Source organism: Haematobia irritans, chromosome 5 (assembly GCF_050003625.1).
Source record: "Haematobia irritans isolate KBUSLIRL chromosome 5, ASM5000362v1, whole genome shotgun sequence".
NCBI classification, from domain to species: Eukaryota; Metazoa; Arthropoda; class Insecta; order Diptera; family Muscidae; genus Haematobia; species Haematobia irritans.
The window spans coordinates 60869250-60889922 of NC_134401.1; the positions used below are offsets into that span (position 1 = coordinate 60869250).

At 30.6% G+C, this 20673-nt stretch overlaps 1 protein-coding gene and 4 long non-coding RNA genes across 6 annotated transcripts in view; 2 read left to right on the top strand and 3 right to left on the bottom strand.

The window, feature by feature from the left end:
- Positions 1 to 122: 122 nt before the first annotated feature.
- LOC142241649 (uncharacterized) lies at positions 123 to 574 on the bottom strand. The gene is made up of 2 exons (XR_012723742.1): positions 394 to 574; positions 123 to 336 (listed from the first exon to the last, which is right to left on the bottom strand). It is a non-coding gene; the product is annotated as an uncharacterized LOC142241649 (long non-coding RNA).
- A 1020-nt stretch (positions 575 to 1594) lies between these two features.
- Positions 1595 to 1958, top strand: LOC142241535 (uncharacterized). Its single transcript, XR_012723677.1, has 2 exons — positions 1595 to 1703; positions 1761 to 1958. It is a non-coding gene; the product is annotated as an uncharacterized LOC142241535 (long non-coding RNA).
- Positions 1959 to 2873: 915 nt separating this feature from the next.
- LOC142241521 (uncharacterized) lies at positions 2874 to 3395 on the bottom strand. Its single transcript, XR_012723668.1, has 2 exons — positions 3142 to 3395; positions 2874 to 3077 (listed from the first exon to the last, which is right to left on the bottom strand). It is a non-coding gene; the product is annotated as an uncharacterized LOC142241521 (long non-coding RNA).
- Positions 3396 to 8734: 5339 nt separating this feature from the next.
- Positions 8735 to 20673, top strand: part of PCB (Pyruvate carboxylase) — a 55236-nt gene continuing 43297 nt past the window's right edge. Inside the window, exons 1-2 of one of the 2 annotated variants that reach the window (XM_075310665.1) lie at positions 8735 to 8886; positions 9105 to 9217. The gene's annotated coding sequence lies outside the window, so the exon portion shown is untranslated. Of the gene's footprint in view, positions 8887 to 8953; positions 9218 to 20673 lie in introns of those variants that run through there. The other variant, XM_075310666.1, reaches the window with a different exon arrangement.
- On the bottom strand, positions 13106 to 13792 carry LOC142239382 (uncharacterized). Its single transcript, XR_012723013.1, has 2 exons — positions 13394 to 13792; positions 13106 to 13336 (listed from the first exon to the last, which is right to left on the bottom strand). It is a non-coding gene; the product is annotated as an uncharacterized LOC142239382 (long non-coding RNA).

Here is a 20673-nt window from a genome sequence, read left to right on the forward strand (position 1 = left end):
CAAAAAGGTTTCGCATGAGTGCAATTATTAGGTGCCTTTATAGATCAATTTAGAACGACGCCAATAAGAGACCCTCCAAACAATCAGAAAAAGCATATTTTAAGATAGTGGTAAAAGAATCATTGTGGTCGAGTAAAACACGTTTGTTTAGATATTTATTAATTTGATTAATCATTTACAAATTCTTAAAAATATAACATTTATACCACTATCACATTACATTTAACATAATTTTTTGCATTAATGATGATGTTGAGTTACAAGTAGCGAGTTACATGTTGCTGCGTCTATCAACCAGTGTTTTTATTCCATGGAGGCAGCGTGTCTGTAAAATATCTGAAAAACAATCACTTTATTCCATTTGGAAAATCACCAAATTGTTCACCAATATACCTTTCACAATTTTAAGCGTATAATCTATGTTTTCAGAACTTTATTTTCGTTTTTATTTAATTAAAATATAACAAGCTGGTTGCGCTTGGCGTTTCACAAAAAATGGCTTTTTTAACAGTAGGGATGGCAAATTACTTGCATGTACTTTTTGATGTACCTTTTCATGATGGTTGAAGTGACATTTACGAGTCGGTGGTAACGATGAGGTTGAAATGGAACTTTGAAATGCTGGCAGGGTAGCAGGCAAATGGTTCCATAGCCTTGTTATGCGAATTGCAAAAGATTTCTCAAAAATGTTGTGGCTGAAATGTTCCACACGGAGTTGTGAATTTCTTGTGGAGTGTAAAAAATTGAAGTTATGCAGAAGATAAGAAGGTTGTCTGCGTTTTATGACATTAAAAAAGAAACAAAGACATTTTATGGATACAAAATCGTTAAAAGAACAACCCAAGAACTGCGAAGCAAAGTAGTCGTAGTCCCTCCTACATCGCTGGCCGTAAACAAAACGAAGAATACCATGAAAACACGAAATAAGTCTGTTAACGCAGGATCAATTAGCACCCGTATAGACCTCAATACCGTAAAGTATATGCGGCATGAGCAAGGAATGTGCCAACATATATTTAATCTGTGTAGGAAATATAACATTAAGGGAATATAACTTCTTAAGTACAAAATTCAATTTCGCACACACATGGGCGATATGTGAGCCAAATGTAAGACCGGTGTCAAGTTCGAATCCGAGCGAAGTAATACAACTAGACGGAACGACAACACTATTCTGGACAACAATACAATTATTAGCACGTAACTTGGATCCGGAAATGGTGCAAAATTGACGCAGAAGCGATGAATTTAATATGGGCTTGTCATAGGCTGGAAGTCCTCCATTTCAACAGTAGTTGCACTGAATTTGCATCACTTCTTTAAGGCCGGTACTCTGTTCGGGTTTCGCGTTGAAACTCCATACAAAACCAAAACATGCGAAAAACTAGCGAAATTTTTTCCATTTGTGGTACTTTGTTTTTTTTTCGAGTTGAAAAACTGACGTACTCGCGTAGTCAGTACCCTGCCAGCATTTCAAAGTTCCTTTTCAACCTCATCGTTACCACAGACTCGTAAATGTCACTTCAACCATCATGAAAAGGTACATCAAAAAGTACATGCAAGTAATTTGCCATCCCTACTGTTAAAAAAGCCATTTTTTTTTTTTGTGAAACGCCAAGCGCAACCCGCTTGTTATATTTTAATTAAATAAAAACGAAAATAAAGTTCTGAAAACATAGATTATACGCTTAAAATTGTGAAAGGTATATTGGTGAACAATTTGGTGATTTTCCAAATGGAATAAAGTGATTGTTTTTCAGATATTTTACAGACACGCTGCCTCCATGGAATAAAAACACTGGTTGATAGACGCAGCAACATGTAACTCGCTACTTGTAACTCAACATCATCATTAATGCCAAAAATTATGTTAAATGTAATGTGATAGTGGTATAAATGTTATATTTTTAAGAATTTGTAAATGTTTAATCAAATTAATAAATATCTAAACAAACGTGTTTTACTCGACCACAATGATTCTTTTACAACTATCTTAAAATGCACTTTTTCTGATTGTTTGGAGGGTCCCTTATTGGCGTCGTTCTAAATTGATCTATAAAGGCACCTAATAATTGCACTCATGCGAAACATTTTTGTAGTAACTTGGCGTGGTACAACTTCTCAATAGTGACGGCGCTTTTCCGACGAGTTTTTGATGTCGTATATGATTGTTTTCGACGTAGTGGGGATTCTCAAAAGAGTCCCCAAATTCAAAAAATGTTGGCAGGGTATTTTCATAACATGGCGCCATTTGCAATGTGAATTAAGAAATAATTTATTTATTAAACTGATTTTTGTGAATTTATAACACAAAAGTGGATCTGATTATTATTTAAAAATGTAATCTGATGATTGATAAAACAAAGTATAGCATGGAGTTGTATTTCCATAATAAACTAGCAACAATATCTAGCCGCTCCCTACTATATGGTAGAATATAAATAATGGACATATAATGTTAAAAAAAAAGGTTTACAAAATAAAAGCTTTATTTGGTGAATTATATTTTACAATCGTTTCATTTGTACTGGGCATCGGGATAATAAACACAAAACATAATTTAAACAAAAGGAGGCACATTGATGTTCCAAAACAAGCATTAGCACTTCAACCAACATCCCTGCCAACATTTTTTGAATTTGGGGGCGCTTCTGAGAATCCCCAGTACGTCGAAAACAATCATATACGATATCAAAAACTCGTCGGAAAAGCGCCGTCACTATTGAGAAGTTGTACCACGCCAAGTTACTACAAAAAGGTTTCGCATGAGTGCAATTATTAGGTGCCTTTATAGATCAATTTAGAACGACGCCAATAAGAGACCCTCCAAACAATCAGAAAAAGCACATTTTAAGATAGTGGTAAAAGAATCATTGTGGTCGAGTAAAACACGTTTGTTTAGATATTTATTAATTTGATTAATCATTTACAAATTCTTAAAAATATAACATTTATACCACTATCACATCACATTTAACATAATTTTTTGCATTAATGATGATGTAGAGTTACAAGTAGCGAGTTACATGTTGCAGCGTCTATCAGCCAGTGTTTTTTTTCCGATGGAGGCAGCGTGTCTGTAAAATATTTGAAAAACAATCACTTTATTCCATTTGGAAAATCAAAAATTGTTCACCACACCTTTCACAATTTTAAGCGTAAAATCTGTTTTCAGAACTTTATTTTCGTTTTTATTTAAATAAAATATAACAAGCTGGTTGCGATTGGCGTTTCACAAAAAATAAAATGGCTTTTGTAAAAGTAGTGATGGCAAAATACATGTATGAAGTACATTTTGTACTTTATGATACGCTGCCCCCCATCACAGTAGGATGGTTGTAGTGACATTTACGAGTCTGTGGTAGCGATGAAGATGAAATGGAACTTTGAAATGCTGGCAGGGATGTAGAGTACCGAGGTAGCAATGAATGGAATCACAAGAATTAATTGCTATGTTCCAAAAAATAAAATGCAGCACTGTAGAATTAGTTTTTTAATTCCAAAGACATTTGTAAAATAACTTCGCCTGCTTCTTCTTTTTCAAATTATTTATTTTGTATGCGTGTGTGTGTAAATCGAGCCACTAGTTGCGTATGTATATGTAATCATTTCGTGACAGTCTGCGATGTTGTCAATACATTTCGACGAAATAAACGCAAAAAAGTCCCAAAATGGCTGTTCCCCTCAAAATATATTGTCAACACTATCATTTTTCAACGCGAAACAATGATTGAGTGGAACTTTTTTCGCACCAACAAACGGAGTACCGGCCTTTAGGTGTGATCCGAATTCAATGTTTTGGATGTTAATTACAAATTTCTGTGATATTTTGTCAAATAAATAATTTTTATAATTGTTTATAATTTTTAATAGATTCTAATGCGCTTTACAGACTATCAGTTATTCCGGACGACAGTCCTCGTGTCAAACATATCCCATATATTGTGCACATTATAAGTTAAGTCCGAAGGCATAATCGATACTGCTGCATGTTTATGGGATCGATAACACATTTACCGATTATTTAGTCATCGCCGACAAGTCGTATCGATCCGACACACTGTAAGATTCTTTATAAACACCGACATTCCGTCCGGAATAACTGATAATCTGTAAAGCGCATAACGCTTGTCGAAAACGTTTGACTTCAAATATTTTCAAAAATGCACATTTTTTTTCAGATTGGATTTAGCATTTTTTTCGACAAAATTTTAATGATTTGTGCCATTTTATGAATTCTTAAACTGTTTTTAACCAATTTGAAACAAAAAAATTAAATATGAAAAAGGCATGTTATAAAAAATTGAATAAAAAGAAATTCCTGTGTAGTTAAAATGAAGAACATTATTGGGAGTACATCTTCTGGAAGTGCTTTTAAGGTTGAGCCTTTGGAAGAACTTCCTAATTTTTTTGCTGGGTTCTTATAAATATAACATTTATACCACTATCACAACACATTTAAAATATATATTTTTTCATTAATAATAGAATGATGTTGATTTACAAGTGGAAAGTTACATGTTGCAGCGTCTATCAGCCAGTGTTTTTATTCTCGATGGAGGTAGCGTGTCTGCAAAATATCTGAAAAACTATCAGTTTATTCCATTTGAAAATTGGTCATCAATATACCTTAAACGATTTCAAGCGAAATAACTATGTTTTCAGCACTTCATTTTCGTTTTTATTTAAACAAATTATAATAAGCTAGTTGCGCTTGCTGTTTCTCAAAATATAAAATGGCTCTTGTAACAATAGACTTGGCAAAATACTTTTATGTACATTTTGTACTTTTTGATACGTTTCCCACATCACAGTTGGCGATTGTTTTAGTGTCACGAGCAGCTTAAAAATCAACATAATTACTTTGTAATGACATTATGATCAATGTGTTTTTATTCGTATAAGTGTAATACGTGGAATAAATTATAAATTTTTATTCAAATTAATAAACTTCTAAACAATCGTATTTACTTGACCACAATGATTCTTTTACAACTATCTTAAAATGCACTTTTTCTAATTGCTTGAAAGGCAAAAAAGACAAAAAGATAATATTTAAAAAATCACCCTTAACTAAGGTACATTAAATGTTCTAAAATTTAATTTTTGTTTATTTTATTTTAAGACAGAATGTTACTAAATTTCATATTTTCTTATAAAGATAAATAAAAACGATTCTAATATCTATAGGTAAGTTTATAAGAAACTTTTTCTTATAAACAATAACTGCTTATAAGAAAAAATTGTGGTTATTTCTAACTTTCTTATATTAATTATCTACTCTATAGGGGTGTTTTCTTTTAGCACTGGATACCCTTAGCCATGAAGGACTAAAAGAAAACAGAGTACTCGTTTATCCAGGACAGCTCCAAAAATATACAACACTGTCATCAGCTGTTTAAAAACAATCACAGAAAAGAAGTGAAATCTTGAATTTTTAATGTATGAAATGCACCAATTAGTAATAAATATTTACTGCTGCGATTATTTATGACATTGTATAAGTTTGAAATTCATTTTTGTCGATAAATTAGTCACAATAAATTGCTATTGTGAATCGAAGAAGCGTCACTTTATCAAAATACAATCTGGCAACATTGGCGCGACTTGCACTGATGAGATGTTCTGGATAGAACACCAGTGCAACGATGTTCTGGATAGCCCATACAAATGTCGCATCCAGTGCTAAAAGAAAACAGCCCTTATTATGATTTAATTTGTGTAAAGAAGGTGATGCACGACACGCGAAGAAGGTGTTGTTTGAGAGTCTATGGAGTAGCGTAGTTTGATCAAATCAAAAGTGAAAAAAATATGTTTTGGAATCACCAATAACACATATTTACAACTTTCGAACGAAATCATTAAGGATAAGTTAAGTAATAGTCATTAACATGGAATTTGTTTATTTTTATATTCCTTACGTATTGCATAACTAAAATAGAACTTTGAAATTGCAGCACTCTCTCTTATCACTATGCTAATCAATATAATTGCAGTATAATGATGTAAATATATTTTTTTACATACTGCTTCCAAGCGCTTTTCGAAATACATCGTCTGCTTGTATTGGTGCTAATATAAATAAGTTTAAATTAATACATACGTGTTTAATCTCATTAAATTCAGAGACGAACCCAAAACGGTGATTTTATAAGGTCTTTCAAATATTAGTATACACTTTCACAAAATATGTTTCACAGATCCAATATTAAAAATAGGTAATCACTACCAATGTGAAAATACCGGTAAATTTTCTGTTATTTTTTGATTTAAATCTTTTGTAAATTAGACACATAATTTTTTAACTTATCTTTCAAAATTGGGAGAAAAAATTGAGTGATGAATATTGATATTTTCGCAGTTGAAATTCAAAACTTATGAACAAATGTGATCGAAAATATTTTATTTTGCTAACACCGTCGAAAGTTTGGAGGATATAATTACGAGCATTAAATTAGCTCTTTCTTATTCAATTCGAAAAATGATAAGAAAAAAGCTCTGTGATATTTTAGTTTAGTTTTTATTTATTTATTTTTGAAATTATTTTAAATTTGTGTTTAATGTTATGGTGTTCATGTGCCGTCACTTTTTACCTTTTAACAATGATATCGAAAATATGAAAAAAGACTAAACGTAAGTTTAGAGATTGACTATTGTCCCCCTTTTTGTTATTTCTATCGTTGCCAGCTTTCAATAAAATTATTTCCAGAAGAAATTGGAAATTACCAACGAAACATCGGATAAAAATATGAAGTAAAGTCTTTTTATTTGCATATTTAGAGACCTTAAAAGCCCGATTTAGAATTATTCTAAAAGAATAAAAAAATAATAAACAATCAAGGTCGTATAAAAACCAACAATTTAAAAAAAGGATGCAATTTTTAATTTTCATCCAATTTGACGCAGCAGCAAGTTTTCTAATACTAATTAGTTTGTTGATTTTTTGTTTTAATGTATGTATATAACACATTTTTTACATAATTTATCGACAAGATACTTTTTAATGAAATTTTTAGTTAGAAAATGTGATTACAAGAAATATACGAACAAGAAACATACGCTAAACAGTGTTAGAATTTCAAGTTAATGTGCTCAGAGAAAAGTCTGCTCAAAAATAACAGTCGGCATCTAGCGACAATTCGTACAGTTTTTATGTTTAGAAATGTTATCCAAAGTATTTTCAAGATATCAAAATAGCTTCTTTCCCGTCAGTATTTCAAAGTTCGATTTTATCCCCATCTCCACCATAGGCTCATAGGTGACCCTACAACAATCGTAAACTGTGATGGCAAAAGCACCAAAATATTTTGCCATCACTATTGTTACATCAGTATCAATAGGAAAACGAAACGAGATTTTGTGGATTTTTTTGCGATAGGGGCATTCTAAGTGTGGCATTCCCATTTTTTACAAAAAATAATTATGTTTCATCCAAAGTAAAACATTTTTTAAAGTTCGTTTGGTGTATGGTTGAAATTTATTCAATGTCTTGGCGGCCATTTGTAGAGTTATTTCTATAGCGGCGTATACCATATTTACATTGGTATTCCGCAGTGCTGCCGCTACTACTTCAATCGAAGTATTTTGCTTCATTTTCACAAAATTTACTTCGTCACTCCTTCTTCCAAAAATCTGCTTCACTTTTTGTTCTGCTTCAAATTTTTAAATTTTCCCCATTTTACCTAATTGTTTTTCCTATTCCTTTAATTACGATGAACATAGCGGTTTTAATCATTGAATTATTAACCGATGTGGACCAATTTTTGCATAGGTGTTAGACCATGTACCAAATTACAGCCGGATCGGATGAAATTTGGTTCTCTTAGAGGCTCCGCAAGCCAAATCGGGGGATCAGTTTATATTTCAGCTGGATCGGATGAAATTTGCTTCTCTTAGAGTCCCTGCAAGCCAATTTTGGGGGTCCGTTTATATGGAGGCTATACGTAAAAGTGGACCGATATGGCCCATTTGCAATACCATCCGACCTACATCAATAACAACTACTTGTGCCAAGTTTCAAGTGGATAGCTTCTATCGTTCGGAAGTTAGCGTGATTTCAACAGACGCATGGACGGACATGTTCAGATCGACTCAAAATTTCACCACGACCCAGAATATATATATTTTATGGGGTCTTCGATGCGTTACAAACGGAATGACAAAGTTAATATACCCCCATCCTATGGTGGAGGGTATAATAAAATGAATTCTATTGTTTTGTTTTCAAAAATGTATGCTACTTCAATTTTATTCAATCTACTCCACTTTTTTGCAAAATCTACTTCACTCAATTTTTCACCAGCGGCAGCACTGGTATTCCGTAAATGCTGATATACTCTTCCAATCACAGTTAGACTTTAAACGTGAATTCACACATATTTACGTTTTCTTATTTAACGTTATTTTATTTCAAAAAGCTTTGCCAACTGTCAAAATTAAACATATGTTTTAAGCTCCATCCAAGTGGGTATCCAAATAACTAACGGTGTGGATGGGAGACTTTTTTGACTTTTGTCAGTATATACATACATATACTCCTATGTATATGCCAATTTTTATGTTCGTATTTGTGTCAATACTTAGCAAAGCAGAATGCCAACAAAAGAAATGTTGTTTGGTGTGTGTATATTCTGTTAGCTTTTTACCATTTAACATGTTGTTGCTATTGTTATTATTTTTTAGTATGTGATTATTTTTTGCATGTCCAAGTCGTATGAGATATTTACGCTTTGCAGTTGGACATCGAATCAGTCGGTCGTGAGACACTGGTGCGGTGGGTTCTTTAAAGAAAATTGTGGAATTGCGAAGAGTACAGAACGAAATCGGTGTGTTCTGAAAATATAAAAAAAATCATTTGAGAATAAAAAAATATTTTCAACATATTTGGTTAGTGTTGTATTATCTTTTAGTACATTTTGCCAAATTTTCTTTGAAAAAGTGTTGGAATTAAACAAATCAAAAAGAAACACAATATTGTTTCCAAATAAAATAAAAATCTCATTTCTTGGCGTTACTTCAAAATATTTGACTTTTACATTAAGTATTATTTCGTTAACGTGCTATTTCAGAAATACAACAAATATTAACAAATATCAAATTTTTAGTTCAAAACAGCAACATAAAAATACTCCCACACATATCGCGCTCCAATACACTCAGCAAAAGAGAGTGCCAGACAAAAGTTACGTCAAACTTTCACATCACAAAATAAAAGAAGGTATGTACATATTTACATACATAAGTACGTATATTTGTGCTACCAGGTGTACTAAATGCAAAGAACACCACCATCGATAGGTATTCTTGTTTGCTTAAGAATAAAAGATGCTTCTAAATAGCTAATATATTGACAAACTGATATTATAAGAAAAAAAAAATATTGCGCATTTTGGCCTGACCTTTATTTTATGTCCAATATTTACATAGCCTAAAGTTATCAAGAAAATAAAATGCTAGCCGGTCGGTGTTCTAAATTGTGACAGTATACATTAGATTGGGCCGCAATAAAAAATTATTTAAATATATATTTAAAATGTAAAATTAAAAAATAATAATAATAATAATAATAATAATAATAAATAACAAGAATTTTTCAAAATTTGAAAAAGTCGATTTTTCGAGTTTTTGAAAATTAGCAAAAGTCTTCATTTCGACTTTTTGAAAAATTGGAAAGCCGAAATATTTTTATATCCCCTTCCTAAAAATTATTTTATTAATTTATTTATAACTACTATAAGCTTATATACAATAGAATACTAGGATATTTACACATTTAACGAGATTAGTCTTAGCAACTAAAATATTTACAGAAGATTTTGACAAAATTATATTTATTTTATAATCGATAAATGGAAAAGTGAATTTATATGATCATATCTTGAACAAGAACATTTATCGGCAAATTTATTGACAACAGTACTTAGTTTCTTTTTTATAAAAGAAATATTGTGGAGAGAGTGAATACTCAAAAGTTCAGACTTCTACATAACAATACAATTCATTTATAATAAAGCAAATAAAAGCTACAAATTAGTTTCTTTCCTCGGATACGAAATTAAAGACAAACGAAGTTTTCTTTCGTTTCGTTTTTTTGTTATCCTTTATGCCATTCACTGTATACAAACAAATAATCAGACTTCAAAAATTCACATAAAATATAGTAACTGACTACGCAAGCTCCCATTTGCTATAAGATATTTTCTTTAACCATTTACCGCCCTCTGCCACCACACTCAAAAAAAGTTTACTTGGATCCAAAGATTTTGACCTTCCCTTAAGGATTTTGGTATTGATTCCGAGCCAAAGATGCGGCTTCTTTAAAATAAAGACATTTTTTTAGCGACCTATCTGGCTTTAAATCTAGGATCAATAAAATTAGTATGCAGAACTCATTTATCGAATTTTAATTCTCCTTACTTCAAAGTAACAGCGATTTCTTAATTCAAAAAAAAAAAACTTTAACGGAGGGACGCAAATTTCCAAAATTTACGTACTAAATTTAATGAAAAAAATTTTTGAAGCAAAGATTATAAACTTTATTTTAATTAAATTTGCATTATTTTAAAGAAATTTGATCTTAATATTTTGTAAATTGCACATCCTAAAATTTAGGTTGCGTAATCTTTAATATCAGGTAAATATTTTTTTCAGTGCATGGGAGGACACCTGTTTAAAGTCAAACAAGTGTAAGCTACCCGTTAATATACACGTATGACAGTTTTATACTGCATCTGATTTATAAACAAAGACACTTGGTCGCATTTGTTAACCAAGTGTCATATTCAGTGCGTTATATTCTTGTTAATATTCGGATAGCTTTCGTAAAATACTTTCAATAGTTTTACGTGTACCATGCGATCTAAAATCTATAATTCTTCGCATAAAATATCCCGATTGTAGATATAATTGTTAAGTTTATTGTAATAAAAAGTTTAAAATTGTCCCACCAGGTAATGAAAATTTTTGGAGAATTTCATACTTAATAGTCCCCACATGAGGATACCCTTTTTTCTAAAAAGTGACAGTTTTTTTATTTAAATCTTCTTATTTAGTCGTTACGTTGTCCGGCAGTTTCATTTTGGGCTTAGCGATTACCTACATCTTTTTTAGCGACAAAACAAAACTTCGTTTGTCTAAAATTTCGTTCCTCAAATTTTAAGAAATTTTTTTAAAATATTTTGAAGGAAAAAATTACAATTAAACATTTTTAAAATGTCGTTAGCGATATACAAAATTCAAGGCAGACACAATTTAAGCAAAATTCCACCATTTTAGAAAAATATTAACTATATTATACTATTTCGAATGTAGTAAAAATGTATACAGCTTTATTCATTTTTAGTTTATGGCATTAAAGTAAAAAATAATTAATTAAAATTGTGCCACACTTGGCCATATTTAACACAAAATCAACATATTTACATGACTTAAAATAAGGTTAAATCGGTTATAGAAATTTTCGTAAGCTCAAAATAACGGTATAGGTATAACAGCGGAAAATTCGAATCAAAATAACGGTATAGGTATAACAGCGGAAAAATTGGGGATTACTCAAAATTACTCGAATCAAAATAACGGTATAGGTATAACGGCGGAAAAATTGGCATACGTTTATGTGGGGATTACCCAAAATTAATAACGGTATAGGTATAACGAATCAAAGAATCAATATAACGGTATAGGTATAACGGCGGGAAAATTGGCGTACATTTATGTGGGGATTACTAAAAAAATAATTATAATTTTCTCACTTGGCAAAATTTAACTAAAATTATTTTAAATTGGCTATAGAATTTTCGTTGACTTTTTCTGAGGGTTAATCCAGGGTCAATTTTGGACCCACATAGAAACTTGTGTGTAATAGAGTTCTGATGAAATATCCAATTTGCTATGAGAGATATAATAAAAAACGGTATAATTTATTGTAAAAAACGAATTCATTCAAACAATCCTGAGATATTCCCCGGCCCCCGATAGGTGATATTTGTCTATCTTTCCTAAATTACAAAACTCTTCCAAATTCTTATTAAGTTAATTGAGTTTAGTCTAATCATAATTACTTTAGTCCGATTAAATTTATGATAAATGTCAAAGGTAGATTATGTACTCATGTATGTATATATGCTTGATTGCTCCATGTTCCTGATAAGAAGAGTCGAAGTTTTTGTCTGAACCACGAACCATATTAATGTATTATTGGCATTATGTACACAAATAACAATTATCTCTCATATTGTCTGATATTTTAATGAGGAATATACACTTTGGAACGTCTAATCTCTAAATAGCAGACTTTCACACTTATCATTAACAAAATCAAGTGGGATGACAAAAGGTGCAAACACGTGTTGTTTTTCTTTTTTTGTTGCAGGGCAAACGCTATTTCTAGGTATGAACCAGACTAACATAGGTATATATTAATTATTTACCTCTAAAACCGATCTTTTCATTGTCAGAGTCATGATCACAGTCTTTGACGAACACTTAACAAATTCTCAGATATGATTACCCTCCTTTCAGTAATGGTAATACATCTGGGTTTAGACATTTTAGTAATTTTGCTATTAAATACACTCATAGAAAAGTCTGCAAAAAAACAGCGGACGGCATTTACTGTTATATTTGTCCAGTCAACATCAATTCGTAAAATTGTTAAGATTTAAAATGTTACGGACAATATGTTCGTATTTTTCACCAAAACCAGCGTTGCCAATTTCGCTGTTTTCCCGCTAGATTTGGCTTTTTTGAAGTCGTTTAGCGGAAAAAATGCATTTAGCTTTTAGTTTTTTTCTGGCTTTTAGCTATTTTTAGCTTTTTTATTTTCAACATGTTTCTATTGAAATATGGATAAAATGGCGTTTTTATCTAAGCCTTCACAGAGAATACAGATTGGTTGTGATAACCGAATTTATTGCCAACCTCCTTTTGGCAGTTGCAGCAACCTTCTGTTAGCAGTTGTGACACCCGACAAATTCGGTCGACTCAATCGAATTATGGAAAATCCAACTAATACTATATATAGAGTTGGTTGTATTAGACGATAGAATTGGTCGTTGCTCCTTTCTTTATATGGTTATATCACCCACCTTAACCGAATTGAAAATGATTTTTTCCTTCAGAATATTGTATTTTATTCATATTTTTTTGAATAACAGAAAAGTACATAAAATTACAATACATTAACAATTAAAAAATATACACCTTTGAAAGTACACCCTCCAGCATTGATTGCAGAATTGACAGGCAATGGTAGTTAAATCTTTGGAACTCTTAGTATACAAGTATTTATAAGTGGCGTCCGAACTGAGCACATGATAAATGGGATGACATAGCCAGTCTAAAAACGCAAATCCGAAAATTAGTGTGGAGTTTTAAAAAATAAATAAGAACATACTCGCCACCATCACTTCCTTATGTGTTCCGTAGATAAAGACAGACGTGGAGATGAATTTTCCCATTAGAGCCGCTTTAAATTTGTAACATGGTTCAAACTTTTACCTTTTAACTCTATAAAATTGTTCCACATCTAAAACTCGATCCCAAACAATTGAAGATAGGAACTGTCTCGTATCGAATATGGTGTACTTAGAACAGTTCCACACTGCACGAGTTGTTCATGAAATATTTGATAGGCAATCCACCAAAACTTCAAATAAACTGAAGCTGAAAATACTCTGATTTCAGTAATTTTTATTGTTTTAAATTGAAAAGACACGTTTTCCTTCAACATTGAATAATTTTTAATAATATTAATGACATTTGAGAAATATTTCCAAAGGAATTCGGTTGTGAATATCAATTGTAAGTTCTGAATACTAAATGACAGTTATGAAATTTTTTTAAGGTTGGTTGCGCGTATCGAATTCAATCAAATTTTTTAAAAAGAGAGACATTTAGTTCAGACAACTATTTGACTTGTATTACAAACAAAACTCTATAATAATAATCGTCAAATGGTAGTAGGAACGAATTAAGGTTGTAAATAATGTAAATTGATTGACACAACTTTGATTTCATTGTAGATGCCGAATTTTTATTACAACAATCAATTTTCAACCAATATGTTCTCTGTGTGTTGCTTCCTTCCAGAATAAGGTTTTCCACAAATTTCAAAGCTCAATTGAAACATTAATAATAATTCCCGTCATTATGCTTAGTACTAAGTTCGTTTCTGCGAAAATCGAATATCTTCATCTATCTCCGTAAATACACAAAGAATACAGATTGGTTGTGATAACCGAATTTATTTCCAACCTCATTTTGGCAGTTGCTGCAACTATCTGTTGGCAGTTGTGTCACCCGACTAATTCGGTAGACTCAATCGAATGATGGGAGTTACAACTTATAATGTATATGGAGTTGGCTATGTCAGCCAATAAAATTGGTTATTGGCACCTTCATGTTTCGGTTGTAGCATCCAACCTTAATAATCCCCACAACCGATTTGAATGATAATTCTATAGCCGCGAGCATTGTATTTTTTGCATATATTTAAATATTTCAGTGAATACACCAATAAAAATTGTAGATTAAACTTATATCATTTTTCGTCCAAAAAAGTCACAATTTAAACCTTGGCCCAGAATCAGGGAAATCGTTCTACACGCAAAAAAATAATTCTTTCCTCCCAAACGAAATTTTAGACAAACAAAGTTCGTTTCTCATTTGCTTTTCGCTGTAAGGAAGTGTATTTGGAAGAAAAGTATATACTTTTTGCGATAAACGTTTATTCTTTTCCAGGATGTAAAAACAATTTCATAAACCTTAACTCAAAAAAAAACATTACATTGTAGTATATTAAATTTTGAACTGTAAAATGTGTCTTATTAAAGACCTAAAGTCAGAAAAGAATGAAGTGGACTGTGTTGGTGTTTCAAAAATAACTTTTTTTGTTGAAAAAATAAAAACTTTGTGACAAACGAATTTTTTGGTGATAAAAGTTTAAAATTTTCGAAGCCATTCAAAAAACTCTAACAAAAGAAAAACGTTTTCGGTACACGTTTTCCAAACGTCTTTTTTTTCTTTGCGTGTATGCGGGGCATGTTTGCACCAAATACATCTTGTTGTAAAGTTTTTTTTTCTCATATTCATAAAAGCTAACGTAAACTATAAATACATAAAAATTCTTTAGATAAAGTGTAGTAAATTATTAGGAAAATTAGCATTTGACTCCTTTATGGTGTCCTTTTTATGTTATTATAATATTCTAAAGATAGTATGTTATTACTAAGTTAAAATAGTAGATGTGAATTACTTTGTACACTGAAAAAAATATTGTCGTTAGGCCAAAGATTTCATGTCCTTAAATATGAACGCAAATTGTATGCTTATACACGCAGAGAAGAAACATGATTGTCACAATCATATTCGAAGAGCAAAATAATATGATAGGAGCTATTTTTGCGGCGACCATTTAACATTTTCACCTGCAACCATGTTGGCTCAGTGAACATGGTTCTAAGAAAAATAAAATTGTCCTCATCTAAAATGTTATTATATTGATAAAAATAATTTTGTTTGAATCAAAAGACAATGGCCACGATCTAAAATGTTATGGTATTCGTCAAAAATGGTTTTCTTCCAGTTAAAAGAACATGGTCACCACCTAAAATGTTTTGATCTTATGAAAAAACGTTTATCGCCGTCGAAAAAAGGACGCCACTTGAGAAGAAAAAAAACACAAAATTAACTTTATTTATTGGTGTTTATTTATTTATACATGAAATCATTGTTTATTTGTATTTATAATGTCGTGCAAGCAAACATCATATATTTGTACACACTCTATTTTGGTTCAATTTCAACAATAAGTAATCATTCCATATTTAGTTCGTGCCCAACAAATGCACCAACGCAGACAAATAAAATAAATAAATGCAAATAAAAATAAATTATACCATATATCAAAATGCAGAACAAAAAACAGGTACATTTTTTTCAATTACACTTTCCTTTTTTGTGGTCACATAAAATAACGTGCCACTTCTGAATAAATAAATTAACACAAAACACAGTAATTCCGTATTCTCCGTCCATTCCAAGAAACAATCAACACACGACTGACGCGAAAAATTAAAATCTTTTGTATCTGCTCAATGTTTTTATAAAATTCTTTTCGCTGCAAAAAAAAATTAAAAAAGTAAATGGTCACGACAACAATGTACATGGTCTTTATGGCCATGTAATGGTTCTAGACATGTCTATACTCAACCTATACAAAATACTTTTTTCTCTGCAAAAAAGTAAACAAATTGAATTATCAGGAACATAATTTTCTCGAGCATGTAATGGTCTCAAATTCTATCATTTAAATAATAGAACATGTTTGCGGCATTTGAGAACCATTTAAATGCTTATTGCCAACATATATTTTTCTTAGCTCGAAAATTATTTTTACAAAGACAAAATACATGGTTTTCGCGACAATTACCTACTCTAGATAAGCATTAAATGGATGCGGCACCCATGTCCAAACATGTTTTTTCTGTGCGTGTAATGACATTTGTGAATTTCTCTTATATAAACTGTTTTCCTTGTCCAAAAGTCGTTTTGTCCTTATAGTTACGTGATTCAACTTTACATGAAAGAAAATTTTGTTAGACTAGGATCAATTCTGAAAATTTCTTAAAATTAATGAAATAGTCTTTAAAAAACGTTCAAAAATAGAAATGTTTTTCAACACTTTATTTTATTCGATACAAGAATAATTTCTACTTGAAGTCGAGTCTGAATTTGGAAAGCTGAATTCGGAATCAATACCAAAATCATTAGTGTACAAAATCTTTGGAACCGGGCATGCTTTTTTTTTGGAAATTGAACAATAGGTTTCAAGACAGTAAGAAGAGGTTTTACTGTCTTGGGTGTACTTGTACTTCTATGTGACATTTTGCAATATATCGCACATTGGATTTGTTGATGATTAACCAGCTGATAATTGCAAGTTTTTACGAGGAAAAATGTTCTTTTTGGTGTAAACGAAGGACTTCAAAAATTTGTGATAGTAATCAAAATGTATCGAGTACGCAAACAGATCTAATATGACTTTGATATTGTTACAGTATCACAGAAGAAGAATTAAAATGAATACAATTAAATTAAAATGCATTTTAAGTGAAATAAAGCTTTTAAGTTTGTTACATTTCAATCAAAAATGTGACTTTTGATACAAAAAAATAGTTTTTTTTAGCTATTTTTTTGCTTTTTTACGCTATTTTTTGGGGCAAATCTAGCGGTTTTTGGTGAAACAATTCTGGCAACGCTGACCAAAACACTAAATTTAAGAAAAAAAAATCTGTATGAAGACGATTATATTTTTATAACGTCTTGTGAAATAATGAATGGAAAACATCTAAGGAATTGATTGTGAACTATTTTATATTTATAATTCAATTAATTTAAAAAAGTAACCGTGAAAACAAGCTGGTTTTCAGCTTGAAAACTGAACATAGTACTCAGCTTTACCCAAAGATTTTTCAAGAGCAAGAAAATCACTTTTGATTTATTCCAACCATCTAATGTTCTTGAAAGTCCCTAAACGCGAGCAGCAAGCTGTTGTTTACTAGCATGCTTAATTTGAGGAAGTGTTACGATAGCTCTTCTCTTACCTTTTTTGTTTGTTTCAAAGTAAAAGATGTTTTAATCTAAACGAGTTGAGAAAAAGCTGACAATGTTTGCTATTCCAACAAACAGTGACTGCCTTCGCTTTTTCGGCAAACTTTTTCCTGCCTTTGCAGATTTTTCTGTTATGTCTAGTAAAATTTGTTTTTGTGTGAACAATTGTGAGTGAAGAGTAAGTGAATTTGTTTGTAATCGCCCCATCAATACTTTTTACAGTATAGCCATTTGAGAGTATCCTGAAGTCACACGAAGCTAAATCATTGACTCGCGCATTAAATCAGACTGCACTCTGGTCGTTTGATTAACGCAAGTGTAAATATATTACTGAAAATGATACCGACATGAAGTTTCGCCCGGATGTCATTAACAATCCTACACTGCAAAAAAAATATTGACTCAAATATTATACGACCTAAATTTTAGTACTCGCAATTTATACTATTTTATGGACAATTTCTTTAAAAATAAATACATTTTAATTAATAGAAAGTCGGTAGTCTTTGCTTTAAACATTTCTTTCTTTAAATTTAGGACACCAATTTTTGAAATTTGCGTTTTTACATAGACATGTCCAAATAAATTAGATGACTGTGTTAAACATGTCAAAATATTTTTTTCTGTGCGTGTATCGAGAGAAAATAAATCACCTCTGAAAAACTTTTATGTATTTGTCTAAAACTTCATTTGGTAGGAAAGAGTTACTTCTTTTTGCTCGTAATAACGGTTAATTTTGTCTGGTTTTTTCGATCGAATATTTAAAGAAGTAAGTATGTTTAATATTAATTTTTAGCATCATGTTTCATTTTCGCTTTTTTTAAATTTATGACGGATATCGTTTTTTTTTATTTAAATTCCTGTACTTTAATCATAAGACTTTAATCTTGTTGTACAGGATATGCTTAAATAAATGTTATACATTCTCGAGGTTTTTGTATTGCTGAGCTTTGAATACGAAATTCATTTGTTTGCATTCAATATTTTAAAAAAATGAATGTGCTTATTTCAAATGTTTTTATATAAATATTTATATACAAATATCAATATTAAATGAATTCACTTCATTTACGTTACGTTAAATCGAACAAAAATGTATAGAAAATTTGAATATACCAATTTAATTAGAACTGTATGAATAAATGGCAAACAATATTGATTTTTATGTTATAATTATATATAATTACATTTTAATTAATTTCTACTATTTTGTTAAATTTATTTTTTAAATAAATAACATTAAACACTCAAATTAGAACTCAATGATAAAATTATTCACAAAACTCGGATAGTACACCGTAGAGGTTTTTACAAATTCTCTGTTGGCACGCCCTAAAAAACCCTGTAACATATACCCCAAACATATGTTGGTTCAAGCATATATATTTTCAGGATTGGTCCAAATAAAATATTGTTTGTATTGTTCAAACATATTATGTTTCACCTTAGGGCGTACACTGGTAGAAAAAAATTTTAATGAAATTTTCTTTTCTTTTAATGAAATTTTCTTGGAGCCAATTGGTTACTTCCATTATTTTACTTGCAGCATACTCTCTAGGTCTCTCTTTCTAAACACATATATGTTTATAGGCTATTTCTAAATTAATATATGTTTGCATCTAAGCATATTATATTTACAAACATTTTATGTCCCAAATATAATATGTTCTGACATATTAACATATATGTCCCAAACATGTTATGCTAGTTTATGAACATTACATGCTTGCACTTAAGAATATTGTGTTAAAAATTTTGAGTTCCAAACATATAATTTTTACACCCAAATATATGAAAAAAAATCTTTTTCGTCCGTGCACTACATATGAAGAAGTAGCTCATATAATTTGACTTGTACGTAAATCTTTACATAATATAATAGAATAGATGTTTTCCATTCCGTTTGTAACACATCGATGTCCGATATTGATCGAGGAGAAATTATAAGACGATATAACGATGTCCGTCTGTCTGATCTTCTTGAGGGCATGGAAGCCGCAGTTTTCATTCGATTTACTTGAAATTTGAAATCTAGAAGAACTTTAGGTTCGTAAATAGCTGTTCTAAATTTAGTATATATCGGTCCATGTTTTGATATAGCACCAACTCCTGATTTGAATTCTTGAGGGCATGGTAGCCGCATATTTTATGCTATTTGCTTAAAATTTAAAATGTAGAAGTATTTTATATCCAAAATGATCTATGCTATATTTGGCTAGTTCCTACAAATTTTCGGTATAACTCCTTAATAGACCAATCTCCCGACTTGCCTTGATATGTCCGCGATTTATTTTGGGCACATAAAGTACACAAAATATCATTAATATTTTGTTTTTCATTTTGATATAGTCCCAATATTAACTGATAAAAATTACACATTTCGATCAATAACCATTTTCATTCGATTTTCTTGGACGCTTTGACAGAAATGTAAGACTACATACATTCTAAATTTAACTTAGGAAACCGTAACCACTTCACGATGCGACGATTTTCGCTGTTTTTTTACTTGTTTAAAATAAAATAGCGGCAAAAAAAAACTTCATTTGTCTAAAACTTCGGTCATCGGAAAAACTCTTTGTCTTTCTTTCAGTGTAGTTACACAAAAATTGATTTGGTGATTGTTTGATAATGTCTTTATGTTATATCGCCTATATTTTTTCTTTTTTGCAAGAAAAAAACTTTGCAAAAAAATGCATTTAGAAATACAGAAGACGACCTACAAGACATACTTTGTTGGTAAATGACAAAAACTGCAATCTGTATTGAAGGAAATTTTACATAATATCTTTTTAATGTCGTCAGTATTTGTGCTTTGTGTTCAATAATGATTTGCGTTATACTCAAAATAAATGGCACATTCTTCCTTCCCAATCATGTGCTTTTTTCTATTTTTTTCACGAATTATAAATGCTTTTTTTAGTATTCATATCTATTTATCTTTGTAATTATAATATGCATTTTTGATTTATTTACTATAACGTGTTTATGTTAAAAATATTAATGTCTGAGTTAAATTAGGACTTATGCCTATTCGGCATATAACGATATTTGCCTTATTAA